This window comes from Mustela lutreola, chromosome 8, assembly GCF_030435805.1.
Source record: "Mustela lutreola isolate mMusLut2 chromosome 8, mMusLut2.pri, whole genome shotgun sequence".
NCBI lineage: Eukaryota > Metazoa > Chordata > Mammalia > Carnivora > Mustelidae > Mustela > Mustela lutreola.
The window spans coordinates 21,848,271-21,861,117 of record NC_081297.1 but is presented as its reverse complement, the minus strand read 5'-3'; the positions used below and the strand labels follow the sequence as shown (position 1 = coordinate 21,861,117).

At 37.0% G+C, this 12,847-nt stretch overlaps 1 protein-coding gene across 3 annotated transcripts in view; it reads left to right on the top strand.

Moving 5' to 3' along the window:
• The window catches only part of MALRD1 (MAM and LDL receptor class A domain containing 1), an 808,982-nt gene that overhangs the window by 253,374 nt on the left and 542,761 nt on the right, over positions 1 to 12,847 (top strand). The gene's annotated exons all lie outside the window — the stretch shown is intronic.

The following is a 12,847-nucleotide window of genomic DNA, read 5'->3' as shown; positions in this document are numbered from 1 at the left end:
CAGAGAATGTCTTCAGAACCTTTCTGCTTTCACACCTTGAAGAGCTCTCCTTGTGTGGCTTCTGTTTCAAAGAAAACTAACAGTGGCGTGTCTGCTGCCTGTCCATCGTTGCCCTGGCCAACATGGCCTGGTGCTTGAAGAGAGCCATAATACCTCCTGGGCTGACTTTTTTACTCTGGTGTCCTCATCTCTCTTTTGTTGTTTTATTTCGTTGAAATGGTTCCAGTTTTAGCATCATTTGATTTCGATATTAGCAACCATGTTGCCCAAAGTATATAGAGTGGCAGATAAGAATACCAAGCGTTTAGATCACTTTCAACAGTTGGCAGTGAATTTGGGAGGTTTCCGTCTACCCATTTTCTGTGGGCTGCTTCTGACTCATAGAAAAGCAAAGGGCAATTTCAGGAAGTTTCTTTGGCACATCCAAATAAACCACACTGCCTTAATAATCTGTATTTCCACCAAGAAAAAGGCGGACTGGAATCTCCCTTCTATGTGGGAAAGGTCTGAATAGAAACACGGTAGCATGTTATAAGCACAGTAATAGAGTTGGCTTTTAACTTCCTGTCTCTCTCCTTGCCTTGCCCATCCCCAACGTAGACTGTTCAGTCTTTGAGGAATCACAGGGTCTGTGGCTTCCTTCTTTATTGCATTCTTTCTAAATGACTGGTACATAATAAGTCTCCATAATTATTTGTTGAGTGAATTAGTTGATGGTTAGAACCTATATATTTGTGCTTTATAATTATAGGCTGCAAGCAAAAAAATATATTTTAAGTAAGAAAAAAATTTTAAAGATTTTATTTATTCATTTGACAGAGAGAGAGAGAGAGAGAGAGAGAGGGAGAGAGAGCAAGCATGCCCAGGAATGGGGAGCAGCAGGCAGAGGCAGAGGGAGAAGCAGGCTCCCTGCTGAGCAAGGAGCCTGATGCAGGACTTGTTCCCAGGACTCTGGGATCATGACCTGAGCTGAAGGCAGTTGCTTAATGGACTGAGCCACCTAGGTGTCCCTGAATAATATTCACTAGTCAGATAATGTTTAATAGATTCGCTGTACATGACAATGAATCTGGAAAAGGGAGTGATGGTCCCAAAGCTTGCATCTCCCCTAGCTGTCCTCTCCCCTCTCTCTAGGCTCCTGCAGCCAAGGAAGGTTTGACATTTTTCCTTTGTCCTGAGGAGTAGTTTATATGCATCATATATCCATCCTACTCAGTGGCTTATAGTATATCTCCAAGCTCCATTTTCCAAATTTTATTATTTTATATTTAAAGGGAGGCTCACTCTTCCTTCCTTCCTTTCTTTCGCTATTTTTTTTTTCATTTTATTTTTTCAGTGTTCCAAGATTCAAAGGGAAGCTTTTTCTATCTTAGAAAATGCTTTTTTTCTCTCAGATGTTTGGCTCCAGAAATTTAAAGCCAGGTGTTTAAGCCCATTGTGTTTGAAATAGTTTTCAAAACCCAATTTTGAAAATCAAAAAGCTCTGGACCAATTCTTTCTTCGTCTTCACATTCTGTGATAGAAGCTCTCCTAAAGGCAGACATGGGTTCAGGCTCAGGTTGGTAAAAATCAGAACTGCAAAAGAAAAAGAGCACATTAGTATATTTCAAAATAGTCTCTCATTTCATATACTTAATGAAGCCATAAAAAGTCTAGGAAAGTAATGGTGGTGTGGGAATATGTCGGGAAGTTTTTATTGTGTAGTCAAGTCTTAGATAACAACTTAAAAAAAAATCATTTATTTATTTTACAGAGAGAGAAATTGGGGTGGGGGGGGCAGGGACATAGGGAGAGAGAGAATCTCAAACAGACTTGACGCCCAGTGCAGAGCCTGATACGGGCCTTAGTCCCACGGATTTGCGATCATGACCTGAGCTAAAACCAGGAGTCGGATGCAACCAAGTGTGCTGCCCAGGTTCCCCTTAGATAACATCTTAATATGTGTGATTCATGATGAAAATGTTGTGGTAAAAGCTAAAAGAAGCGATGTTCCAAGGGACATTCTACCGTTTGGTCTTCACGCTTTCATGGCCTCATAAGCCTAAGTATCCGAAATGTAGCTTAAAAAAAGGGTTATATCTTTAATTTTCACTTTGTGGAGAGTACCACTGGTTTATTCAGCACTTTAATATGACTTAGAAAAAGGTATCTCTTTTTCTCAGGCTGGGGACATGCAGGCACAGCCTTGGCAAAGGGCTTGGCGAATGGATTCTTTCTACACTCTGCTCCACAAGGCCCAACTAAGGGCACCTAAGCGTGATTTTTACCTAGGATTGAAATCAGGGCACATAGAAATCAATACTGTTCTCAGCGATACTCCGATACTCAGGTGAAATAAAATAAAGTGCTTTCAGTGTAAATACCAGCAGTTGCGATTTGCATGTTCTTTTGAGATTGGGGTTGGGTGAAATTTACATTTTCTTTAACTTATACAGTGACAGGGAACATTTAGTTGAAAAGTTAATTTCTTAGTGTTTTGGGAAAAGAAACATAATGTAGTAAAAAAGAAAAAAAACTCAGAAGAAAAATGAGTTTATATCCATTCGCATACCGGGTACTACTGGGGAACTCAGCAAGAACATTAGTCCTAGTCAGTTGAGAATTTTTTTTAATCGCTTAACATTGAGTTAAGATATTGGGATTGCCTAACACCTAGGCTTTGAAGCTAATTCAAATTTAAATATGTTTAGAATATTGTAGATTTGGAATTGTTGTGTCATGACCTGAGTGGAAACCAAGAGTTGGGTGCTCAACTGACTGAACTCCCTGTTTGTAGTTTTATATGATCTCAGACTTCTCTACTCTGACCTTCAGATTCGGTTTAATTAGCCTAGTCTTTTAGCTCAGGCAGTTTTACCATAGCATGTAAATTGGTTTGTAGCTAAGTACCATAAATTTATAATTGTTTTTATCTCCTAGAAGGAGACTTTGTTTGATCCAACTTACTATTTATTTTTATTGCAAGAAGCCAAGGAGAGCAAAGTCTTGAGTTCTTGGCCCTTAAGTCAATTTTTAAAAAAAATTTTTAGACTAAATGCCCATCTGTTGGTTACACAAGGTTTAATATTAAGTGTTATCTGGAGTATAAAATCATCCCCTCAGGCAAAGTTAAATTCTCCATACTTCATTGTTGATATGGAAAGATGTGTAGGGAAATATAGATGCCTATTCCAGATTAGTGATTTCTAACTATGCTCACAGAAGCCTTTTGGAAGTTTTTCGAAATGGCGATTGGGGCCACTATCAATTTATATATACATACAATATATTTAAATGCAGATTCAAAACACTTGATTCAAACTCTCAAGGAGTACATCCAGGAATCTGTATTTTAGTGTAATTCCTAGAAGGTTCTAGAACCTCATCCCTAGACGACTCCATGGCAGGAGGTGGGGAAGGTATTGCTGAAAGACAGAGGTTGGCTTTCTCAATTCCTTATTCCAGTTTTGGTCAGAGCAGATTCATTTTTCTCTCAATCTAGTGACTAATTAAAAAAAAAATAGTACAAAATGTTTCAAGACAAAAAATTTGTTCTAAGGTAATTTCATTTAAAAATAAAATGAAATTTGTGTCTTGAAAAGTAACTGTTAATAACTGAGAAATAGTGTGCAAGAAATATCTTTACCCTCAGGGGGGCTCTGGGTGGTTCAGTCAGTTGAGCATCTGACTTGGTTTCCATTCAGGTCATGATCTTGAGGTCAGGATGGAGCCTGGGGTCGTGGGATAGACTCAGCCCAGAGTCTGCCTCAGAGTCTCTCTTCCTGTCCGTCCTGCTTACTCTCTCCCTCTCTGTCTCTCAAATAAATAAAATCTACCAAAAAAAAAAAAAAAAAAAGGAAAATATCTTTATTCTCAGTTAATCTAGAAGACATGTAATTTCAAGGCACCCTCTACATTGCTCCATTCATTGTATAATCCCCAACACTTTTTTTCTCAGACTGTTTTTGCCTATCTACAGAAGACAGGTACTTTAAAATACATTGGATTTTAGTTTGCTTACAAAGTGTTGAGAAATTATTTGAATATGAACTATCTCATTTAAAATGCAGATTAGGTAGAATACCGTTTCTTAAGTCTGTCATTTGTAAAGTAGAAGTACATTTTCTTAGATTTTTCCTTTTACTTCATAACACTAGTCATTGTCTTTCAGGAGGAAATGAGTTATAGCACCGCACCCACTGTTGGAAGTGCACCTGCCTTCCAACGTACTTAATGCATTTGTGCAGGCTTCACATCATTATAAACTAAAAGCCACATAAATAATGTGAACTGTCCCTGTGACATAACCGTGCATATCATCATGTATCTGAGTGCTGGATGTAAATGTGGATAAAAGCTTCAGTAAAACTGAAAATATTTTAATGTCTTCTGCTCTGCTACAATAACAATTTCCAAAGCTTTAATCTCTTAGACATTAAATACTAGAATTATTGCTTTCTCCAAGCCTTCTTTGGTAGGAAGATAAGCTAGTATTTTATAGGCCAATTTAGATGCTTTAACACTCTCTCAATATAATTTCTAAAAGATCCAGTTTTATAAATCTGGAATAATGGTTAAATACCGGGTTTTAGTAACACTTTTGCTGAAATAAAAATAAAAGTGCAAACAGTCAAAATCTAAATTAACTGTAATAATTTTCTCTTAATGGTTGTAATACTCGTGGGAAGCGACATTTCTGGCCATGTTGCCACAGGACTGAATATGAAGCGTGGCTGGACCTCTAAAGCCAAGGAAAAAATTGCTCCTCTTTACATTGTCCTTGAGTTAAGCACCTATTCTGTATATTTGCATACATTAATAATTTGTGTTAATGAAGTGAATTAAATCACTTTAATTTTAATTTTATTCCAGTGTATTTTAGCTTGATAAGTAATTTTAAAAGTTAACTACAGTGGCTTAAAATTACAGAATTTGAGAAAAATCTTTACCAAAAGTCACATTTGCACACCATACCTAAAATAACAGATCCACATTGGTTAGGGTGGTATATTTGCTATCTGCTGAAGCTGAAGTTTTAAGGAGATAAATTCGTCATGCAGTGTACGATTTTACATTGTTATCAAAGATCACTGTTTAATAATCCAAAAATTTTATATTATAGTTGTAACTGCATTCAGATATTAGAAATTCATTTTCATTGTATAATTTTTGAATATGCTTTTCCTTTACCTATGTTAAAATGAAAAGAAAAATGTAGTTTTATTCTATTTCCTGCACAGAACTGTTATTTTTAGATACAATCTAGAGGAAGCATCCCAGAGCTCTGTGGCCTGAAAGATGTGGAGGTAGCCTTGGTTAGGCCCCCATAATTTATTATGGTAGGCATGTGTTTTCTGAGCATCTAGAAAGGATAGAAAACTTAATCACACGTAGGACCATCATATGCATGAACAAATATGTGATGCTGGGAAAACACGTAACTTATTGAAAGAGAGGTCCACTGGGAGGTTCAGTTACCAAGTCTTCAGCTCTATCTTGGTTGTGTGTGTGTCTTTAATAATACTTGAAGGAGGTCTCTATTTTTTGTTGTGACTGGATAATGCAGATGAACTAAGATAATACTTTTGGTAAAGACCGCATACTGACTCCCTGAAGAATTTCTTGCCTTTTTTAGTTTCTACAAAAATTCTTTTACTTTACCACAAAAGAGGGAATCCATCTCTATTGTAGGAAAATGTCTGAATATAAGTAGGAAAGATAAATCACATCCATGATAATTATACCATCATGATAAAAGCATTATGTGTGGGTATGTCTACACAATCAACCACATTGCTTTCAATTAATACAATAAATAAAAACTACTATTTTCAGTTAACCTGCTTTTAATTTTATATACAATCTGTGAACAACTATTCACTAATTCACTAATACTAATGGGCCAATGGTATTTCATTAAGTGGATGCAACCTGAATCACTAATTCGGTTCCTCACTATTGATTTGTGAGTTGATTTTGGTTATACACAAATTTAATCAGTCTTTACTGGACTATATACAGGTTTGCACGCATTGCAGATTATATCCTACGAGTAAACAAAACAGCGTAAAATTTTTATCTTATTATTCATTTTTTAACCATTTGATTTACAATTTTAAATTATTCCTCAAAAATGTATCTTTTTTTGAAAGCCATGCATGACTACGTCTGTTTTTCTGTATGCTTGAGTATTTTTCTTTTTCACAGTTCAAATTTTAAAATAGGGTTAAAGTAGCAGCTAAATATAAATTTTTCTGTTTCTTCAATTCTAATCAGGGTAATCAAGTTTGTGTGTATGTGTGCCTTGTCCATTTGTATTTTTGTGTATGTGTGTCTGTATTTCCTATTTGTGCTCTTTGCTTGGTTTTCAGCAGGTAGTGGTTATTATTTTTCTTATTGACTTACATGATCTTTTAAAGCCTCAAGGTATTTTTTACTTGTTAGGAATTTTGTAAAGACTTTTCCCTATTTTTATTGGCCTTTTATTAGTTTATGATGCTTTTACATTTCAAAATTTTCAGGTTGTACATGGTTATGTCTGCCAACCATATTCTTTAAGTTTAGTTTTACTCATTCTCAATCTGTTCCGATACTCTATTTCTTCTTGATTCAGTCTTAATAGGTTGTATGTTTTTAGGAATTTATCAATTTCTTCTAGATTATCCAATTTGTTGGTATATAATTGCTTGTAATAGTCTCTTCTGATATTTTGGAATTATTTTGTTTCATTGTAATATCCATCTTTCACTGATAATTTTATTCATCTGAGTCTTCTCTTTTTTTTTTCTTGGTTAGCCTAGTGAAAGGTTTGTCAATTTTGTTTCCTTTTTCAAAACCTAACCCTTAGTTTTGTTGGTTTTTTATTTTGTTTTCTTTTTCTATATTTTATTTATTTATGGTCTAATCTTACTATTTTTTTCTTCTGTTAACTTTGACCTTAGTTCAAGTTCCTTGACGTGTAAAGTTGTATTGCTCATTTGAGATCCTTCTTTTTTAAATGTAGGTGTTTATAACTGTAAGCTTTCTTCTTAGAACATCTTTTAATGCATCCCATAAATTTTGTACGAAGATTTTTTTTAAATTTCTCCTTTGAGCCATCGTTTATTCTGGAGCATGTTTTGATTTCCATATATTTGTAAATTTCCCAGCTTTCCTCCCGTTATTGATATCAGTTTCATACCATTGTGGTCAGAAAAGGCAGGTAATTTTAATTTTCTGGAATTTGTTAAGTTTTTTAAATAGCTGAACATACAATCTATCCTGGAAAATGTTCTGTATGGACTTGAGAAGGATGTGTTTCTGCTGCTGTTGGACGGAATGTTCCGTATATGTCTGCTGTGTCTGTTTGGTCTTTGGTGTTGTTCAAATATCCCCATATAGTGTTAACTCAAATAGCAATAGTCAGTCATGTAACATAGTCATATGTTATATATAATCATGTATATAGTCAAATAACACTGTAGTGCTCTTTATTGATTCCTGTCTGAGTAGTCCACTATTGGATGTGGAATATTAAAATCCCTCACTATTACTGTATTGTTAATTTCTCCATGTAGTTCTGTTATTTTTTGCTTTATATATTTATATGTTTTAATGTCAAATGCATAAATATTTATAATTGTTATATCATTTTTGTCATCTTACAGTGACCTTCTTTTTGTGTTTCTTGTGTCTATTTGTAACTTAAAGTCTATTTGCTTTAGTATAGCTGCCCCTCTTCTCTTTTGGTTACCGTTTGTGTGGAATCTTTTCTGTCTCTTCACTTTCAGCCTATGAGTGTCTTTAAAACTGTAGTTAATCTCGGGCAGATCGCATATAGTTGGGTCTAGTCTCTCATTTTTTAACCCTTCAGCCTCTCTAAAGCTCTGAATTGAAGAATTTTATCCACCTCTGCTGAAAGTAATTATTGATAAGTTGGTTCTTACTATTGCCATTTTATTGTTTTCTCGCTGTTTTGTAGTTCCTTTATTCTGTTTATTGTCTCTTGCTGTCTTCTGCCTGTGATGTGATGATTCTTTGTGGTGGTGTGTTTGACTGACTCTTCTATCTCAATATTTTATTTATCTACTATAGGTTTTTCCTTTACTGTTGCCATAATGCTTACATAAAGGAACTTAACAGTTTCAGCTTTCTCTTGTAAGCCAGTAATAGTTCACTGTGGGGCTTGGGTGGGTCAGATGGAAGTAACTGTGGGCAGGAGGGGCTTTTTATTAAGGTTTCTAATTCGGGAAGGCTCCCGTCTGTTCTCTGAGGTGGGAGTGCTTCTGGCTGAGCTCTGTGGTTGGATGAGCCTGCTGACTCAGCTTGGCATTCAAAGCTTGGCTGGTTCCCTTGTTGGTGGCGGTCAGTTTGGCTTCTTTGGCTCCATGGTCCAGTGGAGCCACTGGCTGGCCTCAGCATTCACCTCTGGTTCGCTGGGGTCACAGGCCGGGTTCCCTGGCAAAGTGGTGCTACTGGCTGGACTCTGCGTTTAGCTGGGGCTGCAGGCTGGGCCTGCAGCTGGGCTTGGTTGCATGGGATGCAGGCCATCCTCCACAGCTAGATGTGCCTCTGGCATGACTCCGCTTTCAGGTAAGACCTCTTGGGATTAGGTGGAACCTCAGGCTATGCTCAGCAGTGAGGCAGAGCTGTGGGCTAGGTTCCAGTGATGGACAGGACCACCAGCTATGCTGTGTGTCCTGGCAATACTCTATGCTGAGCTCCAAGGCTGCCCATGGTCACTATTCAGGTGTCCTGGTTAGGCAGAGCTGTTGTCTCCACTTAACAGCTGGGCAGGGCTACTGGCTTGGCTCCCTGTCTGTGTGGGGTCATAACCTAGGCTGTGGGACCTCCCTGGGCTCACTGATTAGGTTCCCTGTCTGGGTGGGGCCAGAGGCAGTGTTCACCTTGGGTGGGGTTGCAGACTTCCTGCCCTGTGTGGTCAGGCTATAGAATGTGCTATACATAGAGGACCCTTTGGCTGGGGACCCAGACCCAAACCTAGCCAGTTGAACTCCCTGGCCTGAGGAGGTCATCATTTTGGTGACGCAAATGGAAAGTGTCACTGGCTAAGATCTCTGCTCAGGTAGTATCACCAGCAGGACCACAGCTCACCATGATCCCTGCATTATGGACTCCTTTTCCCTCTCTGTCAGTGATACCTGGATGTCTAACTCCACTTGTTTGTCCAGGGAGTCCTATGAGATGAGACCTAAGTGGGCATCCTTAGAAGCACCTGTACCATTGGGGAAGCTGGATGTGCACCTTGGTCTCTTATTCACAGTGGAGAAACCAGAGGTTTCTGGGGGTACATCTTGGTGCCATGCTGCACTGGCTTTGGGAAGGGGTGATTGGGTCAGTGAAACTGTGCCTTTTACCCTTCAAATGCATTTTTTTTTTTAATGAGCCAACGGGGGTACTTCAGCCTCACCCCTGGCTCCGGGATTCTTACCATTGTGCCTTATTTATGGATAGTTGCTAGTTGGTCTTTCTCTGACGGGACTAAACAAGAACCATTTTTCCTGCCATCTTGCTGACATCACTCCATCTTTTACACTTAGAAAGGCCTTCTATATAAATGTTCACATAAAATTCACTTGTATTTTCTATTGTATGTCAGTAGTTCCAGTGTCTCACAATTATGTCCTTAATTCATCTGACAACTTATTTTGGTAAATGTTATGAGAAAAAACACCTCCTTTTCCTTAATAACTAATCTGTTTGGCACCCTTTAATATAGGCATGCCTTGTTTTATCGTGCTTTACACTTTTTTTTTCTTGCAGTATTTCAAACTTTTTCATTACTACTCGATTTGTTATATGAATCTATGATCAGTGATTACAACTCACTGGAAGATCATATGATGGTTAACATTTGTTAGTAATTCAGTAATTTTAAGCATAAGATATATACACTTTTTTTTTACATAATGCTATTGTGCACTTAATAGATTACAATATTGTGTAAACATAACTTTTATATTCAGTGGGGAACACAATTAATTAGATTTGCTTTATTGAGATATTTGCTTCATTTTGGTGGTCTGCAACTGAGCCACAGGATCTCCAAGATGTGCCTATAAATGCAGTCTGCTTTAATTTACTATACTTTCTCACTGAAAGATGCATAGCCCTAGATAACAAAATCTACCTCCTGATTCTGGTGTCTTTCTATTGCTAGTACTTAATGATGTCCATGTTGAGTAGAATCATCAAAGGCAAGGCTCTCTCTGTCACACGTAGCCAGGGATCTGCTTTTATGTTGCCCCTTCATTAAAGCATGCACCTGCTTACAGCTGTTCGCCCAGCAGTGAATGCATGTAACTACGTTCATCCAACATACCTTACTAGTTTGCTGTGACATGGGACTCTCTCCCTTCAGAAACAACTGGCTGTTTCCGTCTTGCAGAATTAGCTCTGACAGGTTCAAAAACCATCTTTTCTTCCAATATAGCAACAAAGTTTCTAAGGTTACTGTTGACCTATGTCATCTGTGATGCTTCTCTAATTCTAATTTGATGCCTTGTTATTGAAAAGTATTCCCAGCCTCTGGGCACCCCATTTCCTTCAGGTTGGGTTATTTGATTTTTTCTATCCAAGCTACTTTAGACTTGGAAGTAAGCCCTTGTGCTTTGAATATGCTTCTTTTGAGTTTACATTATAAAGCAGCTTCCTAAAATTTAGCCAAATGCATCTTTTACTGTAATCTGCATTCTTAGGTAATTTTATTCTAATGAAAACATTTCTTTGCTTGTACCTGCTTGATTTAGTTCTACTTTCAATTTGGCATTTTAATCTTCATTATAAACATTATTAGTTTAGTTTAATATTTTCGGTCACCAAGGAGTAGCATAAAAGTGGGTTTTTAAACTTCTATCCATTTAAAAGAAACTCACTGGATTGAATTTCAACTTTTTGATTTTGAGATACTGAAATAAATTGAGCAGAAGTTAACAAAGTCTACATGAGGCTTAGTGTAAAAAAAGTACATGTGAACTTTAATAGAGCAGTAAAGAAAGCTCTATTATCTTCTCTGTTGGTTGTGTATCCATTAAGTAGGCACAGAAATACAAGGAGGACAGTGCATTTTCTCTATGGAATGAAGGTTTTTACTTAAATCTAGTGTTTGTGTTTTGCCTATTAAAAAGATGTTTAGAGGTGCCTAGGTTGCTCAGTCTTTTAAGCGTCTGAATTTTGATTTGGGGCTCACAATCTCAGGGTTGTGAGATTGAACCCTTTGTAGGGCTCTGCACTCAGCTCAGAATCTGCTTGATATTCTCTCTCCCACTCGTGTGTGTGTGCATGCACACACATTCTCTCTCCCTCTCAAGTAAATAAATCTTTAAAAAATAAAAATAAATAAAAAGATATTTATTTGCAGGATGATATGACTTTAATGCAGCCATCCAAATACCTCTGACATTAAGAACATAAATTGTTTCTGAGAGTTATATGATATTTGAATTAAATCATAAACTAGAAGCACAGGTATTTTTCATTTAGTAATGCTATCTGGCACAGACTAAGGTACTGTTTACATTGATCTTATAAATTCTGTCTCTTAGAATTGCAGTCATAATGAAATTGGAAGTATAGTTCCTTTATCTCATGGATTTTTTTCAGCAAGGTCGCTATTTGGAACTAATTTTATTCAAGTTTTTAGTGACCTTACTATCCAAGAAGAGTAGTTTTGCCTTAGTTATCCAGGGGGCAGATCCAATTAGTTTATCAAAAAAGATAGCTGATTACAAAAAAAAGAAAAAAAAAAAAGCTTTGTTTATATTTTGTTCTATTTTATGGGCTAAATAGCCAAAGGATAGATAGAAGATGACATAATAAAGAACATAATATTTTTTCATGCATTAATGAATAGATCTCACTCCTTTGACTGACACTAGTATTTATTTAAAAGGTACCTATGCAAAACCTTTCAATGCATTTATTAAAAGTATGCATAGTCTTATACATAATAGCTACTAGCACCAATTTGCTTACCAATTCATAGATAATATAAATGTGTTGGCTAATGGAAAGAATTATTTCTACTTTAAATTGTTTTCTCTAGAGGCTTCAGGTGATTTGTGTATCAGTAGTAAACTTTAAGTTGAGTAAAAATAAATTATGTCTATAGTTTCTATCTAAAACCTACCTTTAATTTGCCTGTTTGAAAGAACAAGAGTGAAGTGCACGATGTTGATGAAAATGGAGGGAAATGCCAGGTTTATAAGTAAGTTGTGACATTTCAGTAGGTGTGTGTCTTCCCCGTGACCTCTCTGACTACACAAAGCCCCCAGGAAGGTCTGATAAATGAACAGGAGTGGCTTTTGTATAATGAAGCATCTTCGAAATGAAAGCAGTACTAACTGAGTAATTATTGTGTGATCATGTTCAGTCCTCACAGTGAAGTTTTTTTGGGGGGTGGTATAATTATCCCTGTTTTACATATGAGCTAATCAAAGTTCAGATGTTAACCAGCTTGCCTGTGAGCCCACACTTTAGTAAGCTTGAGAGCCAGGAACCTTGAAATCCAGATCTCACCTATGCTAAAGTCTGTGCTCTTAAATGCAGCCCTCCATGTTCTCATACATCTCTCTCGCTTAAAAGCTAAGCATTTTCAAGATTTATGACATGATTTGATTGCGGTTTTATGCCACAGGAGATGGGAAGAGAGGAAAAAATGGTAGACTATAAATAGTTCTCAAGAAAAAGCAGAGAAGATGAGAGAAGTGTTAGTGATGACGACCTGGAGAGAAAACAGTCATCAGGAAATGTCCAGTGCCCCAAACCATTCTTGCCTGCCTTCTTTCCTAATATCCAGACCCCAGAATTTGTGGATAGGAGCCAATCAAGGTGATCTCATTCTGCTTTGCTGAGGATTTTTTAGTTCTGC